At 40.9% G+C, this 23,605-nt stretch overlaps 2 long non-coding RNA genes across 2 annotated transcripts in view; both read right to left on the bottom strand.

The window, feature by feature from the left end:
• The window catches only part of LOC146424317 (uncharacterized), a 426,563-nt gene that overhangs the window by 316,408 nt on the left and 86,550 nt on the right, over window positions 1-23,605 (bottom strand). The gene's annotated exons all lie outside the window — the stretch shown is intronic.
• Window positions 15,382-21,329, bottom strand: LOC146424323 (uncharacterized). Its single transcript, XR_014846788.1, has 4 exons — window positions 20,546-21,329; window positions 18,702-18,791; window positions 18,004-18,070; window positions 15,382-17,612 (listed from the first exon to the last, which is right to left on the bottom strand). It is a non-coding gene; the product is annotated as an uncharacterized LOC146424323 (long non-coding RNA).

The following is a 23,605-nucleotide window of genomic DNA, read 5'->3' as shown; positions in this document are numbered from 1 at the left end:
CAGGAGCTGGAGTTGACTGAGGTACTGTGGCCCGCATAGTGTATGATGATTTATTCATCCCTTGCTAAAATCTCTTTTCGTCCCAGTTTTAAGTCTGGCCTTTGCCTTCCAAAGGAGATGTTGGAGGGATCAGACATCATCAGAGTGTCCATGGCATTCAGCAGTGTGACCCAGACCTTTCCTGTCCTCAGAAATTGGAAGTGGAGCTGGCAGCAATAAGATTAATGTTTGGCACTTGGTTTACACCTTCCCTGCTGTTAATTCTTCTGAATCCCCTCAACACAGAGGTTGTGCAGCCCTTCACAACCCTCCCCCTCTCCCCTGGCACCTTCTTTGCTTACTGTTGTCAGCTTTTTCCCATCATAAATGATACAGAGTTATAGAACTATATGAACAGACAGATTGTCTTCTCAGTCATGCAAATATTGACATTGTTTTCATTACCCTTCAGCTTCTAGATATGTGGACTTGTCCTTATCCTTAGCAATTAAAACATCTTTCCCGAGGCTAACAAAAGGAAAACAATACAATAATAAAATGAGAATGCTTGCATCTGCCTGATGGTATCTTGACACCAGATGATGACAGATACATTAAACAATAGAAGACCATTGAAATACAGACTTAGAGAGAAGTAGACAATTCAAAGGAGAAAAAGCGATCTCTCTGCTCACTGTGGTTTAATAATAATTATAGCAAAATTAATTACTCACCCTTCACAGGAGCCGAGCAATTATACCACTTAGATCTTCCGAGTCCTCTATGTTTATTTATTGCTAAATTAATTAAATACAGATGGCTTGCGACTTTGTTACCTTAGTGCAGTCACACTAAAAAAAATCCTACTGGCACACAAACGAAACACCTGGAAATTTTGGAAGTGACTGTTGTGGTGTTCACCACTAACCATCCCTATCCAAGATTGCCTCTGTTCCACCCAGATGACACACTTCAGGCTAACAGTGGGGGAAAATGTCGTCTCTCTTCCTTTTACTCAGTGCTATAAATACTTTCAAAGCATCAGTGTGGTAAAGCAGACAGAGACAACTCCAGTGCTGCAATGATTTCTGGCACTAACTCTCTGTCTGGGGCTGAATTTTGACACTATGAGAAATACTGCAGGAGTTACATGAGTGTGGCTTCCCCAAAAGGGATGAGACTTGATCATGATGTATGCAGAGCCCCATTGCACAAGGAGATTCCAGTATGAATAAACCCAGGGCTGAAGCTGCCAAGTTTTCCAGGTGGTATTGGCAGCTTAATCTTAACGAGTTAGACAAGACATTGAGAAAGCATGATAGAGAGCAGCAGGCATCGAAATCTCAGAGGCAAGCTGCAGTCTGCTTGGTTTTCTGAGAAGGGTGACACCCACAGACGTTAAAAAGGAGAACACCTACTGCAAACATGAATGCGTTATGAGAATCATTAATAACCTCTTTTTCCCACACTGCAAAATTTTCTCTGCAACTGAAATGCTGCAAAACCATCTTTAAAAAGCCAAGGATGCTGATCAGTTCCTGCCTGACAGTTCCCCTTGGTCAATTTTCCTTTTAATTAGGAGCAGCTATACATCCTGTGTTTCATCTCTTCCCTACTTATTCACAAAATATCCTTTATAAAATTAATAGGAAATTGCAGTAGTCCGACATTTCAAGAGATGCTGTCTCCACTATTCCGAGAAGGGCTGTTTAATAGATTTCTCTCAGAAGCCATTGATCAGGAGGGGATTTGTGCTGAGGCAGCACCTCTGTTTCATAAAAATGGAGCAAGCCCTTCTGGGTCTCTTAAAAGCAAGTATGCTCAGCCAGGCTTTAATTACCTCTGATAAGCTCTTTAGCAAACTGCAAGGTTTTTTAAATCTCTATCTGAGGGACTCAGAAGATTATGTTCTTTGCTAATAACAGGTATTAGTGCACAGTTAGGGGAGAACAGTACTTTTCTGTTTTCAATTTTCAGACTAATTGCATAATTACAAAAGCTCGGGAACACTGTAACAGACATGAACAGTGCTCTCAAGAAAGCAGAGAAAATGCAAAAGTGAAATCTGCCCTTCTGCCTTCCCCTGTTAGGGTAGGGAGCCACATAGGGTGATATTTGGTAGAGAGTTTCCAACTCTCAGGTCTTCCAGTCCATACAGAGAGGTACTCTGTACGGACGTGTCTGTGTGGCTGATGTCAGTGGATTATTAAGTGCATTAGTACATAATTCAGTTATCAATGTGCAGGTATTTTGCATGCAGTGAGGCTGTAGAAGCTGAATGTGAGACCCTCAAAACTAATAAATGCCTGGTTTAGGGTTGCCCATTAGCAGCAGCACCTTACTTTGGATAACTGTGGCTCATGGGCAGTTCCAGGGGGTGCTTTGACCCAGACACAGCAGAAAGGACTGGGCCTCAGACATTTCCCCTTCCTCATCTGCACCTGTAATCCTGCTCTCCTCTGGCAGGGGCATTGTGTAAGGGCAGGAATGGAGCATCCATCCCACACAGGGTTGTGGTAGAATCACCACGTGGAATCTCTCCTCTCAAGTCAAACCTGGAAATACCTTGTCTTTATAGAACCATAGAATCACAGAATCATTTAATTGGAAAAGACCCTTAAGGTCATCGAGTCCAACTGCTAACACAGCACTGCCAAGCCTGACATTAAACCATGTCCCTCAATTCTACAGCTGCATGGCTTTTAAAGACTTGTGTATTTTTTGACTCAAGCCTCTAAAGCCTTGACTGGTCTCTGTGACACTGTCAGAGTTCCTTGTATCTCTTCAAAATTTACTGCCACCTGTGGACTTGAAAGGCTGATTATGACTTCAATGGCTGATTTATTTGCCTCTGGAATAAGGTACCACTCTTCTGTCAGATGTCATAAGCTTTTCATCCCTTCGTGTTTTCACCATCCATCTTTCTCCTGTCGTCTAGATTTCTGGATTTTTCTAGTGGCAGGCTTATATCCACACAAACAGATGTATCTTATGCTGATCTCTGAGGACAGAAAAGCCACTAGCCCATGTCTGTGTGTCACATGCATCAATACCTGAGTGCATGCAGATTTTCAGATGCCAAATCCTTCAAGGCCTGTAATTTTCTACTGGCAATAAAGCACATCTTTATTTTCTGTTTCATGTTTCATATCCAGGCTTCCTGAATTCTTTTTGTGATTAATATGGTTTATTGTGATTAAAATGGCTTATTTTCTCAACTAGTTAAGACTCTAAATTACCTACACAATTTTATCTAGATTTTAACTTTTTTTCTACACACTAGTGAAAAAATTAGAAAATAATGTTATTTTTAAAACAAGTTAAATTGGGCTCTCTCCTGTTCTTTGGGCATCCAATTCTCTTCTGTACTTTGGGTGCCCCACTGGCAAGAGTTTGTTCAGAAGAAACTCTTTTTTGTCATTTAATACTTTGGCATCTGTTTGTTAAAGACACACTACCCAATCAACACCCTTCAGTGCTATTAAGCCCCGGACAATACTGTCAAAAGGCATTATTTTCTCACCAAAAGGCATTCAAGAGTGATGATTTCTGGGGAGGAAATGGTTAAACAATGGGTCAGAATGTGTATTTGTTTATTGCTTCTGTTCCTCTAGTTCTCTTCCAGCTTTGCCCAGCACAAATTTCTCCAGAAGCTGCCACAAGATTGTAAATATTGTTACTATAAATACTCAGTAGTGCTGAGTCTACCTGCAGGAGCAGCTAAGGTGACTGGAGAACAGTCGTGTGAAAAAGAGCAACAATTATGAATTCATTATCCTTCTACAGTCATGTACACAGTGAATTTGCCATGACAATGCACAATAAAAATTTGTGTTACTTCAGCTTTTTGTATCACCCAAGAAGAAATAGATCCCTCCCTTAAAAAAAGAAATCACAGATAGGTGTTATTGAACAGACCATTTATCACTTCTGGCAAAAGCTTGAACTGACTGCAAGTTTTGTAGGACATTTCTCACCTTTTGGCCCCTTTTGGAAACTAAAATCTGTCTCTATCTATCTTTTCCATCTATTGATATATGACAAATTACCAGGCCTTGAAGAGGAGTTCAAGAAATATCTGTCCTGAGCATATTTACTTGTTTTCTGCCAGCAGTTGCAGACAGACCCCTTCAGGTCACTTGAAAAGCAAGAATATAATTTTTGCATAAATGAAGAGTAGCTCCTTTCTGCTAACACAAAACATAACACTGTCTGCACCTACCTGCAAGATGGTCTGGATGGGGAGGGATATTATTTGTAAATCAGAAGAACTGTGGATAGACAGGCAGAACAGAACTCACAGCTGAATTTTACCATTTGCATATCTAGCAAGGAAGAAAGTATTTATATTTATTTATACTCTTTGGGCATTATTTTACCTCTCCTGTGGATGCATTAAGACCTTGGAATCAGAAACTACTTGTGTAAATGTGCAACCATACTGAGATGCTGTTTGATTTTGTGCTCAAGTGCTGGCTTACATAAGTGCCTCTTGCTCAGAACAAGGGGATATATCAAATTACTAATAATATTAAATTAAAAATATTCACTCCAAGGCCTAAACACTGGATAAAAGACAACCTGAAAATACATCTCTATAGGTGACTAGAACAAGACTCAGAAGATTTTTAAAAGAATGACTATTTTGTTTAGGTTTTCCATAGCTTTTTTTAATGCACCATACTAAAATCATCTGTAACAAGCAGTTTCACTGCTTGTTAAGAGACCCAGCTGACATAAGTAACATAAGCCCAGATTTTATTCTATGGACACTCAAGCAGTGAAGGGAAGTGTCAGCTATAAATGCATTCAGGGCACTCTGGTGTTTATTCTCATCCAGGCTTTAAAAGCCAGGCTGCATAACCTGTAGGTTTCACTGTTGGATGATGGTGGATTCCACGACAGGAGAAAATTGTTTTCAGAACAACAACTGGTGGTTTCAGAATAAAAGCTGCCTTCAAAGTACAAGATATAGTTTTGATGTTGGAGAAAGTGTTTCAAAAAAGAGGCCATAGGCAGAAAACTCCCATAGGAACCACAGCTGACTGTGCCAAAATTGTGCTTTCCAAACTCAGAAATTGGAGGGCAGGACGCAGAGAAGAGCGCCTGAAGAGTTCAGGCCCTGGTGCTTGCTAATATCACCCATCAGCTGTGCCCTCAGCAGCCCTGCAGACTCCTCGAGCTGTGAGACATCTCTCGGCACAAGCAGCACATCTGGGCACAGCTCTGGGCTCGCCTGGCAGTCAGAGCACAAAGAATAAAATGTACATACAGGATTCATGTAGATATCCATACAGTCAGTATTTCTCCTGAAAGAGGATTTTTCGCATCAATACATCAGTTTTAGAAAGACATTGAGCTTTGAAGCCATGAAGCAAAACAAACCCCAAAGCACAGCATGATACATATGATTCTCTCTGGTAGGAAACACTGTTTTCACATGAAGATGACAAGATGTATGACTACACTTAACTCAGTGGTGTTCAATTGGTCAATATTCCTATATCTAAAAATAAATGCAGGGCTCCTTGTTAATCTCTCTGCCTGGTGCCCATCCAGCTGCTCTCTGACTCTTCCTCTCAACAGGACTGGGGGAGAAAACAAGATGAAATAGCTCAAGACAATCACTAACTACCACAAAAGGCAAAACAAATTTGAATTAGGGACAATTAATTTATTGCCAAGCGAAAGAGATTTTGATGGTGAGAAATTTAATCTATTTAAATAGTGCACTTAATCTAGTAGGTTCTTCAGAAAAATATCCCTCTTTTTGGCAACTCCTCTGTGTTGGAAGAATAGAATAGAATAGAATAGAATAGAATAGAATAGAATAGAATAGAATAGAATAGAATAGAATAGTGAAAATTAGTTCTTTGTACTGACAGGGAAAACCTGACTAAACACCACTAACTTTGTCATGGACTCACACCTAACAACTGGCCCAAATACCTTCCCAGGTAACTCTAAGTGGCTGCACTTGTGATGCCATTATTGCTCTAGTCTGAGAGGAGGGAAGAAAAAGGGAGGGAAAGAAGTCAATGAAAAAAAAATGGTCGGAAGGAAGAGACAGAAACCCCAAAAGCAGCTCACATGAAAACTCCCTTCCTTGTTCTACTAGAAGTTTTCTTAGTGAAAATATGTGGAAATAGCTTTATCCTTAAAGTTCAAAAAAATTACTTACACTTCAGAAAATTAGACTGCCTGAGGGAAAAAACAGGGAAAAAACAAACAAACCAAACAACCAAAAACACAAAAACAAAAAACCAAAAAAACCAAATTTTTTTTAAAAAACCAAACCAAAACCCTCAATACACCACAAAAACCCAACCAGCCAACCAACCAAGAAAACCCAGAACAAAAAGCCACACCAAAACCCAGAACACAGTCTTTCACCTCTGTGATCCAAGCAAAGCATACTTACTCATATTTAACAAGTGCAGTTTATTTTCTCCTCAGCTGTGCAATAGAAGGATGTCCTAGCACAGAGGGAAAGCTTTCAGCTCAGTCTCAACAACATAGCAGGCGTTGGGGCTGGGGCTGATTCAGCCTGCAGCAGAGGTGGACACCTAACACCACCCCTGTGTCCCTGGGGAAGAGATGCATTGGCCAGGGCCAGGCTGTTGATGGAAGAACCTGGTGGGAGTCTCAGGCACACAACATCAACTATGTGCTGAGGAGAGGGTGTGTCCTGTGTGATGGATTCAGATTCTTAATTGACATCAAATGGCAGCATTTCAAAGGTCATCCTAACATCGCTTCTCCAAAATCCGTCTATACTTCAATTAAGTTCAGTCTCGTGTTTTTTGATAGAAAGGCATACACAGTCCTTTATCAAATGAGAAAACAACCAGGTGTGTGTTTGTTTTGTGGTCATGTCTGTGCAGGGCAGGAAGATGGTGCACAGACTTGCTTTAATATTGAGAAAATATTAATGCACTTCTCAGCAGAAGAACTCACAGTAGCCTACAAATGGCAATGCTACTCTCAAACAAAAAGCCTGACAGCAACCTCTAAAACTTTCCAGGAAGCACGAAAGAACAAACTGATATTTAGAGTGAGATGCCCTCCCAAGTCTACAGTATTTGGTGGTAAAAAGGTTTCTTAAGCAAAAAAACCTCTTCATACTGACAGAACACAAGGGGAGTGGAATTTATTCTCCCTGTAGTTGTTAACTTGCTTTTTTAACTTCTGTAAACTTGGTCCATAGTCTTTAGCATAATTCCTCAGTCCTCTAGGAATTCTGGGTACAACAAAGAGATCAGTAAATTGTATTAGGGCTAGGAGTTCTCTTTCTCAATTAGCTATTGCTGTTTTTCCTAGAGTACTTTCATTTTTCCTTGCTTCAGTTTCTTCATAACTAAAACAAATGTAAACACAATGCTCATCAAAATGCAGATTGGTGATGAAAGGTGATGTGAAGCATGGTAAATTCTAGGTATTATAAGGGGAGAACTTTACAAGAGCTCATAATAGCTGAATGGCACCAAGCAAGTGGATTTTTAAGATGAAGCAAGAATATATTTGAACTGACATGTGAATTTCTTCCTCCGTATCAGGTTTGAATTCTAGACACTTCAACTAAGACAGGAAAAAATTGAAGATGGGTGAAAGAGGCAGATTTTTTCACTGGATGAAGGCTATTTATCTAAACACTGAAATCAGAACTTAGACTTGGAAAGAAGTATGTATTTCAATAAATTTTGAGAGGCTTGGGATTTTTAGAATCTTCCTCTTTCTGCCCCAAGAAATAGAAATGTAGTGGAAACAGAATCACTGTGATGAAGGATCTTTGTGACAATTGGTTGAACCCCAGCTGGCAGCTCAGCCCCACACCGCCAGTGGGATGGGAGAGGGAGTTGCCAGGGTAAAAGGGAACTTGTGGGTTGAGGTAAAGACAGTTGGATAGGTAAAGCCACACACAGTTTGAGCTGCTCTGCAATTACCCCATGGATAAGCTGATAGAGCTCAGTCCCTGGGGGGAGGTGAGAGAAACACAAAAGGTCTTGACTCTGTGCAGGTTCTGTACCTCTGTCTTACAAATCCTGTGCACAAATCCAAAACAAGTTCTCATATCACCCACTCTAAAAAAATTCATTCTATCCCAGTCAAACCCAGCACACAGGTGTGTGTTCCAGCAAGGTGTGCTTCATATTAGATCAGGAAGAAAAGATTGCTCCATCAATATTTCTACAGATATTTGAAATATCTGTAGAAATATTAAAAGAATTGCTTAATAACTCTGACTCATTTAAGCAACTTTGTTGTGAACTTGATTATACAGGAATCTGTAGAACTAAGTTTGGGAAATGCCTTAATTAGCCATTTGCTTTGAATATCTGTCACTGTATTTAGTGAAATGGCAGAATTAGAATGGACTCCTTCCAATACAAAATGTTTTCATCATCAAAATCCATTCACACATTTGCACATCTCATGGCATATGCTTCTCTTTCCAGCTGTGTGGATTAATAGTTTGGGTTATTTCTTTGCCGCCTTGGGCTTATGTTTGTATATAGGTCTAGTTCTGAACCTTGTTTAAAAAAGGTATCAAACTTTTACATGTCTCAAGTTTAAATGGATACATTACAATCAGAGAGTGACTCTTCAGGGAGAGACATGATGTTGGAGGGCTGTGCAGTTTGCTGGAAACCATTGCAGAGCTTCCTGGTAACACCTGAGGAATGTGCTGAACATTCAATCCCAGGTGAATTACTCAGAGATTTCATCCTCTTGGATCATTTGCCTTCCCAAGCCTGGCTTGATGTCCATTGATATCAAAGGCATCTTCATTTCACTTAGTTATATCACTGTGGTAGCAAAAATTACTGTCACTGGAGGATGTACCCCTGGCACAGGCTTAGATTCTTCATTCCATGCAGAGCGTGAAGAGCTGCTCTTTTTTCTTTTTTTCTCATGACCATGTTATTGACACAGCATCCCATTTCAGTGTTTGGCAGTGGGAATATCTATGACAGATGCATGGCTTTTAGTCAAAGAGATGAGAGCCTGAGCTCTGTGGACGACTTGGTCATCATTTTGCTTTATTTGCTGGCTGCTACTGTATTTTCTAGAGACTGAACAGTCACTGCCACCTGACTGATGCTGAAAATGATTGAAATCGTGAAGGCTAGCATCAAATTCTACCATGAACAGAGCTGCAAGCTGCATGATGTTTGTGCTGTTAACTATATTTGTGACTGTAGCTTTAAAAAAAGCAGATACTCAGCATCCTAAGAATCTCACCAGCATCAGCTGAGGGCCTTGAAAAATTGCTTACTTAGGACTGTGGTACCTTGGTCAAAAACTGCCTGTGTAATCAAATAGTAATGAAAGGCTTATGGAAATGGAATTTTTTTCTGAAAAATTAATAATTGAGAAATAGATAACTTTCTTTTTCTTTTTCTTCTTTTTTTTCTTTACTTTTTTTTCTTTTTTTAATTTGGCAATAGAACCATTTTTTATTTGGAGGCATCTGATCAAAACATATCTGGGTGGGCCAGCCTCAGTTTTCTTTTATTCTACTTTGCTCATTGCACCCCATTTGGTTTCCTGCTGTATTGACTTTCCTTTCTGCTTAGTCTAATGATAGTATATTATTTATCTAAGGAGATTCATGTATTTATCTGTGTCCCAGTGGGAGTATGTTGTCAAGAAACAGAGGTGGAAATCACCTCTCCTCTCTCCCTACTGGCCTTTTATGTCAATTGGTAAGTTTCCACAACTCCTGGAATGTCTGCCTTCTGGTTTCCCAGTGCCATTCACTCTTCTATTCCAATTTTCTCTACTTACAAAACCATTTGAGATAAAAACAGTTGTAATTTACATTACCAAGACAAAAGTGTGAGTGACAGGGAAGGTCACTTTACCCAAAGTGCTAAGTGTGTACAGCACGTTCCTTTCAGGGGAGGCTGTGAGGTGGGAGTGTCTGGGGTATCTCCTGTGTGTCAGCTGTGTGCACCTGAGAGAGTTTCTTGGAGAGCCTCACACTTGTCACACTCTGCATTAAGTAGTCATGCCAAATTCTCCTGGAGACTTACCCTGCTTTTCTTCTCTATCTTTCCTGAAGGCAGTAGGTGTTTGAAGTGATCTAGGAATGCAGAAACACTCCCAAAATGCATACTCCCCAAGGATATCCCAGGGCTGATGAACTATTTTTGCTTTATTGTCAAATTCTTGTTTCAAACCATCCGTGATATGATTTTTGCAGCACTTAACAGTAACTCATTTGGATACTGACAGTATTGAGGGTGTTACACTGAAGAAATTAAGGTGCTGAGATAGCATAATTACAGAAGCTTCTAAATAATTTGGGCTAACATCCCAGAAAATGGGTCACATATGTGAAAAACAAGTACCTGAACATCCTTCCTTATACCTAACCATGACAGTTACTCTTAAACTCTAGCTGTGTCAGTAATGTCAAGGAATTAAAAATAAGTGTATAAAAATTGTAGCTAAATAATTTTTATATATTTATTACTCTGGAGATGAATTTATACTGTAATCTAGAGAAAAGTACCACTCTCCCAAGATGCTAAATGCTCTTTTCTATTTGCTTACATGTCAATTTGAGGAAGAAGCAAAGAATATGTTCAGGAATACTTTTTTTGGAGTCAAATTATAACCCCTGTTTTGAAAAGAGATGTGTGGCTGCACACTCAGCAGTGATTGCTTGCATACCTTTTACATTTTGATGGAATCAATGAACACTGGACTTCCCAGGCATTCAAATGACATGGGAAAAGTCGTTTAGTGCATGCAAATGCTTAAAATGACCCCACTTTAATCACAGAATCTTTCACAACACCACAACTTTCTTTTTAGCACTTCTGTTCCAAATGTCAAGATAGAGGTTTTTCAGCGTTAAGCTTTCCAGATTTCTCTTTGTTTGCTTCCTTTTATTGGAAGGCAGGGACACAAAATCCTTGAGCTTCCTTGAAAAACCAGAAACTGACAGATTTTCAGCATCTTCTTTGAGTTATGACAGCACTGAAGCTGCAATTGACAAATCCCTTGACATGCAAGGTCTAGTGATTTCCATCAAAGAGACGTAGCACTCAGACACAGCTCCAATCAGCTTGTTCTTGGTTGACTGGTTTTCATTTGTTTCTGGAGGACCCTGCTGATTTTCAGGCTTTTGTTTTTGAAGTATATTTTCGTACATTTTGGATACTATCACATTGATTAGAAAGAACAGCCTAAAGTGCCAAGATTGCAGCTTGAAACATTAACAAGAAAAAACTCTGTTTCGGTGAACTTCTTCACTTGGTTTGTTATGCTCCTCTGTCTTCTTTACAAACGGGGTTAAAGTGGAGTAAGAGAGGCAGAAAAGGCTGAAAGCAGATAAGAAACAGCACCCTAGGAGCCTTCCTAAGCAATGTCTGCCTTGCTTGAGCTGCCCTGCAAGTATTTCATGGAAGGGGAGGATGGGCTGCAGAGAAGAGGCAGAATTTTGGTGTGGAGCCTGATAAAGACCAGGAAAAAGTTGAGCAGACACAAGGATGTAACATGCTGATGTGGCAATGAGTTTCTGGTTCCATGGTGATAAGACAGGAGAGAGGCTGATAAACTGGGGGGGCTGAGGGGATGTCAAGCTGATTTTTTTTTTATTTTTAAATTTTTTTTGCTTTTTTGTTTTGCATTTGGTTCTGTTTTGGGGGTTTTGTTAGGGTTTCTCATGAGTGGTTTTACTTGAAAGGCCATGAAAATTACATCTCTCCCAAAAAATGAAGCTCTCCCACCCAGGTATGGAAAGGCCCTGGAAAGATCAGAAGACAGTGTGGGCTGGTGGCACTGCAGTTTCTACACGTGTGCAAGCTGGGGTCAAAAAACAGAAAAACCCAACCCACCCAGCCACCACTGTACTTTCTCTCCCAGCTACTGCTGAGAGGATTGTGCCTAGAACATGACATTTCCCTAATAAAGCCTTTCTGGTACCGTAACTGCGGGGCTTTAGGAGAACATGAGGGCACAGGGTAGAACCAAAGAGGGGATATTTGAGCACAGACCTCTGGTCCACATCTGCTCCTTCTCAGTTTCACTCTCCTTGTCTTTTCTCCTCTGCTGATGCTTCCACATATCTTCTCTCACTCCACATTTGTCCTGAAGTAGAAATGTACTAAATATTGGAAGCATCCTGACACCTCTGCTCAAAGAGAGCATTTTGGTAGAAAAATTGTTCATGGGGTACTTCACAAACTGAGAGTCACCTGGGGGAAGTGGACAGGGAGGTTCTGATCTCTTCTCCCAGGGATTCACAACAGGATACATTGTGGCTAGCACAGGTTTTTCCCATGAGAAATTTTCTTGTGTTTTATAAATAAAGATAAAGTTTGGATGTTGTTGGAACAGTGTCCCAGAACTTGGGCAGTGCAGGCCTGGCCAATCAGGCCAGGGGGAAGGCTTCTGACTGACCAATTTGGGTGACTTTTGAGAACTCTATATATGTGATGAAATCAAAACAATAAAGGTCATTCCTTCTTGCCACTGAGAACTGATGCATTCATTACTCTGCTAGCTGCTCAACAGCGACAGATACATGGAAATGGCTCAGACCTCTGTCAGGAAACGTTCAGACCTGACAGGAGGAAGTTTTTCTTTACTAAGAGGGAGGTCAAACACCAGAACAGACTTCCTTGAGAGGTCTCTGCTGCCCCAAGCCTGGCAGTGTCCCAGAGGCTTTTGGACAATGTCTTTAATGTGGCTTTAATTTTGGGTCGACCCTGAGGGGGTTTAGGGAGTTGGACAAGATGGAGGTTGTAGTAGGTGGTTGTTTCACCATTACTGAAAACAAGTATACAAAATATGGTCCTCCCAAAATGAAATACTCCTATTCTATTCTATTCTATTCTATTCTCTAGTCTCTTTTCTCTATTCTAATAATCAACATAGTGTTTGCATGGAGGAGCTCAGTTAATTTTTCTACCCAACTTCAGGGAATATGGTGTCTGATAATTGTGTAAAGGCTTGCAAAGTCTTTGGGAATAAAAATTAAGTAAATCATACTTAAAAAAGTCTCTTCTCTGCTTCCTTAAGGTGACTCATCTGAATCAAAGTGAGAAAAACATAATTTCTCCCATTATCAGCTCCACACAAGGTGGATAATGGGTTTGTTCTGGGCATATGCTGGGGCTTCTAATAAAAATTCTCCCAAAGAACTGTCTCATGCTGCTATTCAACTGCTATTCAAGAAATACTTATGATCATCCTCATTATTATTATTATTATTACACCACCAGCATTACCATCACAATTATCCGTCAAAACATCCGATAGCTCAATTGTAGAAGATCCCAAAGGACATGACGGAAAGAAAAATCCAATTTCCAATTATCCTGTTGGAGCTAAAATGCTCCCATTATGATGAGGCCTGTTCTACAACATCTGAGAGGCTGAACCCTTGTGAGAGATGCTGTCAGATAAACACTGCCACAGGTCTTGGGGCTTTCAAATAGGAAAGGGAAGGATGGCAGGGGCAGAATGGCCAAACCAAATAGCCCAAAACCTCATCCTTACCCCAAAACAGCCCAAGGACCCAGATAACAGGCCTGGGATGTGGTCAGCTGCAGGGTGATGCTTGGGGTGCTGTAGCCTCATTGCCACCCTCGTTTTCCAAGATGCAGAATCCTCCACCAGTGACTCCACTGCTAAGCAAAGGAAGATGAGCAAGAGGAAAACGTAGCCAATGGAAATGTGTTCAGTGTGAAACTGGACACTAACTTGCTCTCCTACTGCTCCTGAGCCAGTTCTGATTCCAGACCCATTTAAGTGGCTGAGTGCAGCCAGAGAGAACATTCCTAGTTTCTCTCTCCCTGTTGGCGTGGATAATACCACCTCAGGAACTGCTGGGGAGCTGAGTGGTTCCAATACAGCAGAGCTCCACTGGTGGGAGGCATCTTAGCCTCCCCTCTGGAGAACACAATGGTCCCTCCCCAAATTATATAAATCCCCCCAGCTGTAACCTAACCCCTGATTCCATCCCTTCCTCTTCCCCATTTGTTGTGGTGTTCCCCCCGCCTCCTCTCCCCTGACCCTCCAGCCATCCCTTTAAATGTAGACGGCTGGGGTCTCTCGCCCTCTTTCACCCTGGAACCCTTCAGAATAAACCTCTGGAACCTCCAGCTGACTGAGCGCTCTGAGTTCTTTGTCTCTGGTGACGCACGAGTTATCCAACTCCGTGGGTGAGTGAGAATCTGTGCCTCACACCGGCACGGGTGTGAGAAGGGCCTTTCTGTACAGCACCAGGCAGTGCTGGCTGGAGTGATCTCTCGATAGCCATAGAGACACTTTCGGTAAACGCAGAGGCCTGGTTCCACCCCTCCTCCCCCTCCGCGTTATCTCCCTGCAGCCATGGTACTTACAGCTCTGGGTGAAGGGTGGCCAACATTCAGGGAGTGACTTGGTTGTGTTCATGTGGACCAGGCTGAAGGCAGTGCTAGGAAGAACTCCTGGCTCCTCTTGCTCTCAGGGGCTGCAACAAATAACTCTCCAGCAACTTAGGAAATGATAGAGCAGGTTGCAGACTCGTGAGAGCAGAATATTGATTTTAGAGCCAGGGAGAGGAGCAGTGAGGGATGTGAAGTTATAATCCAGTCCTGGGTGATGCCACCTTCCATCAGCAGGTGACATCAAAGTGGGACACCTGCCCTTGCCCATACATGGCATCAGGAGAATAAAAATATACCACTTCTTGTTTTAAATTTCTAGATTTCCATGTTGTTCAGGAGCCCTTGCTCACCTGCATTATGAATCTGTGGCTGTATGTCAATATCCCTCATCCAAGCTTCAACACCATTAATGAAAACACATACACAGACACACATTCAGTGGAAAATGCTTTCCTCTCTATTTTTCCATGTCAAAAAAGAATTTCCCCACCCAGAACTGCAATCTCTTTTTAATTTCTAAGTAAAGAAGAATTGCTATTCAGTTGATCAATAGTTATTGTGCATCTGTTTTATTCTCAGTCCTTCAGACAATTTTTTCCTACCTATGAATCTTCTTTCTCATTTATTATGCCTTCATGTCAGAATGGTTCTTATCACATCTATAAAATAACATCTAGAAATAGCATCTTCTTCTTGTTGATCCTGCTTCCTATTCTGGCATGGACTCACATAATACTTATCTAGCAAAGAGGGCCTTCTTTAGTTTTTTTTAATTTGAAAAAGTCCTGTGGGAAACAGCTTGTCTGGAGAGGCTGCTTTTAGAGGCAACACTCTGGACTAGGATTGTACGATCCCATTTTTAAACACTATTACTTAGGAAAAATTCTGTAGGAGTCATGTATCTTGAACAATTGCCTTTGATGTAGTTGATGAATACTGTCAAGGAAAGGGAATAACAGAGGAGAAGCCTGTAGAGAAAGCAATAAGGAAGGAAAGAAAAGACACAACACTTAAATAATAAAATATTTCTGAATTCTTTAATATCACGGCAGTTATTGTAACCACTTTCAACACTTCCAGTGGGAATGAAGGTGAATCATATCTCCCTTGTTTGCCAGTGGTACTCCAGAGCTTGCGAAGGCCAAAGGATGGGAACAGAACAATGCAGCATTAAGTGTAAAGCCCATATATATCAGCAGCTTGCCTAGGAGAACATTTTGAGAGACTTTTGGAAGGCTTTAGTGAAGCCAAAGCGGAGACTAGCCACCGCTATCCTTTCACGTACCAACACTGACCATGCCATTGTAGAAGGTTAGCAGGTTGGTTAAGCATGATTTCGCCTAGGTGAATCCATGCTGAATATTCCTGAGGGATTTCTTGTCCTTTGGCTAGCTGGAAATGGTTTCCAGAACTTGCTGTTCTCTCAACTCCCCAGGGAAAAAGGTAGGTAAGTACTGGAAGACAGCACAGGGCCTGTGGCTGACTGGCACAGTGCTCATGGAACAATACTGCTGCCCTGAGCCAGCATTTCTGCGGCACAGAGAAACATCCAGCAGGTAAAAGGAGTGTATTTTTACTATCTTATTAGATGTGTACAGCTTTTTGTTTCTTGACAATGATCACAACTTCTCTCTTTCCTCAGTTCTGGGAAATCACTGGTACTAAAGCAGGCCTGTAGCCCTTTCGGACAGTGCTGGAATCCATCATCTGCTTTCATTTTGTGGAATACATTTACTGATCTGAATGCAAACACTTTACCATGCCCACATAAGATGTACTACCAGTACATCTACCACATCCATAAGATGTACTACCAGTACATCTACCACATCCATAAGATGTACTACCAGTGCATCTTATGGAGAGCAAAGGATTCATAGGGGTCATTAAGTTTCAAAAACACTTCAAATGTTTCTTTACAGGTAGCAAGAGAACTGGGAAAGGCATAGTCAGCAAACTCCAATTGTTTGCATCACTTGTGGTCTACAGGTGATCAGAAATTCAGGCCAGAGAGTCCCCAACTACTGGTCATTGTAACAAAGGAACTGTCGAGATCCTAGATACTTCTGGACTTCCTAAAAATATACATGGGGGGCAACACACTACAGCACCCTGTCAAAGGCTCTGAATGATGCTTCTCATAACACACAGAGTGCTACAGTGGAAACCTGGATTCCTGCAGGACTTAGGAGCAGGCAGCTAATAGAGAGTTCCAGGATGACTGCTTGGATTTTGTTTCATTCCACCCAAGGCCCATCTCAGGCTGCTGCACCCTCTCTGCTCTTGTCAGAGGGCCAAATCACCCAGTTTTCCTGAGACATTTAGTACCAATGAATCTTCATGAGACAAATAGCCACAAGATTTTCATGACTTTTAAGGCTCCATTTCAAGTTTAGCAGCATTGTACCCACAGATGTATCGAGATGAGTAGGAATCAGAAACACTATTGCTCAGTCTTATTAACCTGCTTCTGTGTACAGTCCTTCTGTAAGATCATCATCTTCCAAAGCTGATGAAGCTCTGCCTTTTCTGCACCTTCCTCCTGTAGGAGTTCCTGACATGTTTCAGCTACCTCTCAACAGGGACAAATTAACCACACTGTCATTCTCTAAAGATCCAGTCTCTATATCTCTAAAGGTCCAATGCAAGTTTTCCAACTAATGTCAACATTACTACGATAGGCTGGACAACAGAGTAACATTTAAACTAACAGTCCACATTCATCTGCTTCCCAGCTGAAGCAGTAACAAGTGCCAGGGCATTGTGTGGGACCTGTCCACCTTCCAAGGTACTGTGGTACCTTGAGGCAACCTCAAGAGTACAAATTCTGACTCCAGCTCTTGGGTTAAATCAACAGCAGAAGCAGACACAGACAGTCCTTGGATAATCCCTGAAGCAAAAATGGAAGCCTTGTTGGATCTCCAGCACTGCAAATAGAAAGAGACGAACAGCAGCAGCCCGCATTGAAATTCCAGCGTGGAAAATATTAACAGCTGAAAAAAGAGAAGAGAGTATCCTCGTTAACTGCATTTTAACAGCTCCATCTCGTGGTAAAGTGGTTATTTCTGCAAGGCCCTGCAGACAAGGGCTTGGGAAGTGCTGCATAACTTGAAGCTTGGGTTGCCCTGGGGCAGCTTTGCCTCTCCTCATCATCTGCATGGAACGAAGTACTCAAAGCACAGACGATTGAGTTCAGGTTGTGTATGAATTCCACGTTCCCCTCTGGCACGAAGCTCCAGGGTCAGTCTAGGAAGGCAGAAGCACACCTGTGAAGGGCTGGTGAGGCTCCTGGAACCAGCCAGGTAAGGCAAAGGACACCTGACACACACATACTGCATGTAAATGTGCACTCAGGACCATGCTAGACTGTCAGGAATTAAAAAGAATGATGTTGCACCCTCTCAGCCTGCAGAATAACATTCTTTTTCATGTTCTGTCAGGTTAATGGATTGTCCAAGTCTTACACAGTGGAAAAGAAAGGAATATAGTTAAAATCAATTCTTCCTGGTTGTGGTCCATGAGGAGATCTTAAATGATCTGTGGCACAAAAAACTGTGGATTCTATGATGAAAAACAGGAAGTTCTGACCAAAAGCAAATTTCTTCTTAGAAGAGAGACAGTAAAATACTCAACCTACCTCTAAATATTTCTTTTCTTGATTATATGAAGAAGCTTCTTGCATACAAAATTTCTGCTTGTCTCCACTAGAAAAGAGGAAGAAAAATCCCACAAAAACAAGCTAAGTTTCCCAGAAAATACAAAAATGCCTTTCAAATTCTAAAAAATAATTATTAGTAGGTTCAGCTGCCAAACAAATACTACTGATTACCCTAAAACTTTGCTCATTGCTGCTGTAATTGACTAAAAAGAAAAAAAAAAAACCACTTTAAGGGATTCTACTTTTCTGAAAAATTTTCAAATTAAGGAAACAAATTGAACATGCCAGTCTGTTACAATGACTACTGAGAGTCATATTTTCTTAGAACTGTACTCCTATGAACAGGATGACATATATTCTATGATCTTAAAGCAGAGAAAAACAAGCCTACCAATTAATGCAGACAATGAACTAGCAGAGCTAAATGCTTAAAGGCAGTGAGTTTAGTCAGAGGACAGAGGATGACAGAATTCTCTTAACTACTAACCTCAAGTACAATTATTCCAGTATTTGCCCTACCAACAGGAGCAACAAACCTTACACAGCTACAGAGTGCTGACACACCAGTGTGACAAGGGCTTTTTTTTAAAATAATGCCTAATCTGTGTATCAGCAATGTTATCCACTAATTAGAAATCCTAAGAGTGAATTTTGGTATTCAATATCCTTTGCCTTACACAGAGTTCCAAGAGCTTCTGATCTGCTAAGTCTCCTTTGAGTTCTGTTTGGTTGGATGGTTGGACTTCTTGTAGGAATTTGATCATCACCTTGTTACAAAAAAAAAATAAAAATTAAGTGTTAACAGTTACATGTCATGAGAAAAAATTTTGTCTACAAAAATTATTCTTTTACCCTCTATGAATTCCAGTGTTAATCACTGAGCAGAATCTACACTGATACTTCTGCACAACCTTCTCAGTCCTCTTATTTTAAGTGAGAAGTTTTCCTCGCTTCCTGAGCTAATTGCCAACAACTATGTGAAACTTGTCTACATTACTGCAATCCTGCCTGCATAACAGACCATGTACCAAACACATTAAGTCATGCCATGGAAGACCTAGATCCAAGCATCACGCTGTTTTGTACAGTAACAGGAAGCCAGAATCTAAATGCAAAATGGAGGAATTTCACTATCAGGCACCTTTAAATCAGGCACCAACAGCTTTAAAAAGTGTAATAAATATTGAAAGCACTAAGAACCTTAAAAAAATAGAGATTGTTGCTATCAGAGACAGACTTCACATGCAACCGTATGTGTCACAAATCTCCAAATGACCCATCAAGCATGTGGTAACTGTACACTGCAACAGGCTGTCATGCACCAGCACACAGCTATTTTAAATATATTGTTTATAAGGAAAAACAGCAAAATTCAGCAACAATCCCCTTCATGCTGGAAGCTGGAAAAATTAGACACAACAAGATAAACAAGATAAACTAGTTGAAGTTTAGAAGCACTGTCAAGTGTTTCTTCAGCTACAAGCAGAGAAATTTCCAAGCATGGAAAATTACCTGTATTTGTTTCAATTATGAATTGAAACAAATACAGGTAATTTTCCATGCTTGGAAATTATGAATTGATAGGTATATGAATTGATAGGTATACCTCTCAATTATGAATTGAAACAAATACAAGCTCCTTGCAAGCTTCACTGCTATCTAATCTAAGCAAGAAATACAAACTGAAACACACTGAAACTAAAGTTCACTGTGGTTTTGCATTGGGCACGAAAGTAATAGAAACCTCAGCTTCTCCAAAGCTACCACAGAAATAAGGGCTCCGAGAAAACATGATCCAAGGCTCAACTCTGCTTTGTTCCTATATTCAATTCCTTATTTATACTTTTCAGGGAGAGAAAAAGTGGATCTGGACCATAACTGACAGTAACTAGTTTGGTCCAAGACCAATAGCCTTCTCATATTCTACTTTGGCCTGATCAGGTTTCTCTAAACCAGCCGCTGCTAGGTCAGTGAATAACCAAGAATTGTAGATATTTTTGTCTTGCTTCAAGACTGCCTAGAAATACACAATTTTAAGTGAAACTGTACATGAAATGTGTCTTACAGGTCTATAGCTTGAGTTTTATCGGTACAGTTTAGTGAAATATTCAATCAGGTAATACCAAAAGTTAAGCAATTTTTAGGAAAAAATTAGCAACTACAGCTTTTCCTACCAGAAAATGTGCCATATCTGAACTGTTCTGTTAGTAACCATACCTGGAGCTCAGCAATCAAAGCTCCTCTGTGAGGTCTAGATTTGAAATAGATTTTTAACACTAGCATTCTAGACTTCATATACCTATCACTACCTATAAGAAAATACAAAAGGAAGGGGAATGAAAATTCACTGTGTTCAACTAACATAATGATCAATGAAGTTATGAAAATGAAACCTGAAAATCAATCTCAACCATTATGTCAATAAGGTACTTTGAACTCTGCCTTACTATACAGCTGTAGGGGTAGGAACAACAAGCAAAGTGTCCAAAAAATATTACTTTCCAAGTAAGAAAATAATTACCTTGCAGTACTTTGAGTCTTCCTTATATTTTTTATTTCGTATGGCATCTCCAGTTGTCTCTTAAAGATTTTCCCCACCTCCATACTTTGGCATTATGGCTACTGAGTGAAAAGGACATATAATAATTTTTAATAAAGAGCTATACTGAACTCCAAATTTTGTTTATATCCTACTATAATTGCACAGAGAGTACTTTAAACAGAGAAATACAGTGCAAAATTGCAAAATACAGACACACCAAGAACTGCTGGGGAAAAAAAAAAAACATGGTTTAAATGTTGCTGAAGTTTAGCTCCAGTGCACGATTCAGTCAATATTCCAAGAAGCTAAATCATACAAAAGCCACTCCTTCTGGAAAGCTTTGTTAAGGTTTAAGATAAATTAATGGGGGAAGACGTTACAGGACAGGCACATCTGTTAGGAAAACAACCCTGCATGTAGTCTCTTTTTAAAGAGGAATTGCTAAGCATTGAACTGTGTTGGAGAGGCATTTTGCACTGGACATGTGCTCAAGTGATTCCTGAGGATCAGGGTTTTTCTTGCCAGCTTTTCCCACGTGGGAAAGGCTGGCAAAAAAAAATGTCGCTGTCACTGTGTGTGGTCCTTCACAGACACTTAAGGCAGACCCCACCTCCAAGTACAGCCAGGAAGCCAAAATGTGTAAGCATTTAATGACATTCCAAAGAGGCATCGATGCTTTTGAACTCTGCCACAATAACCATGCACTATTTTGGTAAATATCTAAGTATTCTGCCTCAAGTGAGCCTTAGAAACAGCACAGTCAAAACTGCCTAAATGGGCTGAGAAACCTCAGTGGCGGTGTCAGCACTGAAGGAGGCAGGAAAAACGACCAGCTGAAGAAGGAAAAACAACTTTCAGTAGCTGCAAAAAAAAAAAAAAAAAAAAAAAAACAGCTGGAGGGCCCAGTGATAAATTAGTAAGATAAATTAGTAGATAATTAGTAACGAAAGGACAAACGAGAAGAGCAGATTTCAAAAGTTCCCTGAGAGCGCGAAAAATACTGGCAAAAATCTCTCCGATTTACGCTGATGAGCATCTCCTGGAGACAAGCTTGCTGTCCCAGGAAGGCACAGCCGCTTCGGCCATCACGAGCACACCTCGCCGCGGCCCCTGCCCAGACGGAGCTGCACTGCCACCCTCCGCGACAAGGGACACGGCGACAAGGGACACGGCGACAAGGGACACGGCGACAAGGGACACGCGTCAGCGCCCGCCCGGGCACGGCTGGAGATGCAGTTCCCGCAGCCCCGGGACACACTGGGAGCTGTAGTCCGGGGACAACCTTTAATATGCCTTTAATAATTTCTAGTAGCCTTATTACAGCGATTTATTGGTAAATTTGTATCAATAAATCCAATATCTACCAAGACAGGTAGAAAATATTTTCATTCCCAGATACTCAGAGGATCCTCGTGAACAGGTGAAGACAGCAAATTTTTTACCATTCTTCTCACCATTCTTCTCTCTGTCCACCCAGCATATTGGACCTGCTTTTCTCCCAGGAAAGGGAAAGCCTTGGCTTCTGTGCCTCACCTGAGCTGTCCTTACTGTGCAATCCAACATAAACTCCATGGTATTGACTTCAAAGGCAGATTAACCATTTTGATAACATCACTAGTAGAGAACAGGAACTGTTGGGTACTGTTGGAACTACCAGTTTCCTGGAAAAATAAAATGCTTCAACTCCTGCAGGCTGTTCAAAGGTCTCGGCTTTCATTTGAAAGTGTGCCTGCCTCAGTGGTGGGTGGTGCTCGCTGTGGAAGACTCACAGCTGTTTAGACAAAAAATTTATTTTCAGTGAAGGAGGCTGGGCTGTGTCTCGCCTCCAGAGTGGCTTGAACAGCTTCCTGCTGCTGTGTCACATCGGGTGCTGTGCTTCTCACAGCGCTTTCTGGTGGATGTGCTGGCTGGCAATTCAGCTCCTAAACTGCTTCTTGAGGTTAACAAAGTCATGACAAGCACATCTTGAGTTCCTGGATGACATGTTCTTGCTAGTGTTGCTCAGAATAATGGTGTTACTTCAGGTCCCTCAAAACCAGGAAGTCCTACACAGTTCTTGGAGAGTGGATCTCCAGAAATAGCTGCAGACTTTTCACCTTCAGGAAGCTTCTTTCACTGACATGATGCCTGTCCAGTAATCAAAGTGATCTACAGTTGTTCAAACAAACCCTATCTGTGCTGAAGAATATTGTGAATATGTGATGACACATCACTTGTGTACTTTCTCACCAGCAATTTCAGCTCCAAGCTGCTTTTTCAAGTCCTCCTGCAGATTACAGCTTTATTTCCAGTTTGTCCTACTGAGTGCTTGTTCCAGTTGCCATTTATAGTAGTGTACAAAATTAGGCAATTAGTCTTTTGACAAACTTGGGTACGAGCTGATTCTAGCTTCTGGGATGCCATGGTTAGCTCTAGTGGTGCCAGATGAAATTATTTTCTCTACACTGCTGTGTTATCCAAGAGCATTTGCTGCCAGAAAACAAACAGAGAGAATTCTTTCCTTCTGCATGCATTCCTTGGTATGAACTCTAAAGGATAAAGAAAATTATGTTAGTCTGTGACTATGAACTAATGAGTGATGGAAGGCTGATCAGTGAGGTAATGAAGTGCTTGTGCTGTGAGGTTTAAATATTTGAAACAGTGACAGAATAAATGTACTCTTAATACACATCAATAATTTACAAAAACTATTTCCTACAGTGGAGCACAATTTTAGTGTGCTTAACTGTTTTCTGGGTTCTCTATGAGAGCTTACAAAGTTTTGTTCTATGCAGTATTCTTTGTAAATTCTCATTTGGATGGTTAGTGCCTACTTCTGGGAAATTGTGTGTGATGGAACCAATAGCAACACAGACTGTAAATTTTTCAGGTTTGCTGTCCTTGATTTTTGGTGGTGGGGTTTTTTTTTTTTTTGGTGGGTTGGTTTTTTGGGGGTTTTTTTGTTTGTTTTGTTTGGTTTTGGTTTGGTTTTTTTTTTTGTCCTCTCACAAATCATTACAGAAAATTTAAATAGTAGAAACTAAGAAGTGTAAATTTGGA

Source organism: Lichenostomus cassidix, chromosome Z (assembly GCF_008360975.1).
Source record: "Lichenostomus cassidix isolate B80296 chromosome Z, HeHo_3.0, whole genome shotgun sequence".
NCBI lineage: Eukaryota > Metazoa > Chordata > Aves > Passeriformes > Meliphagidae > Lichenostomus > Lichenostomus cassidix.
Note: the sequence above shows the minus strand (reverse complement) of the source record. Positions and strands in the feature narration are given on the sequence as shown.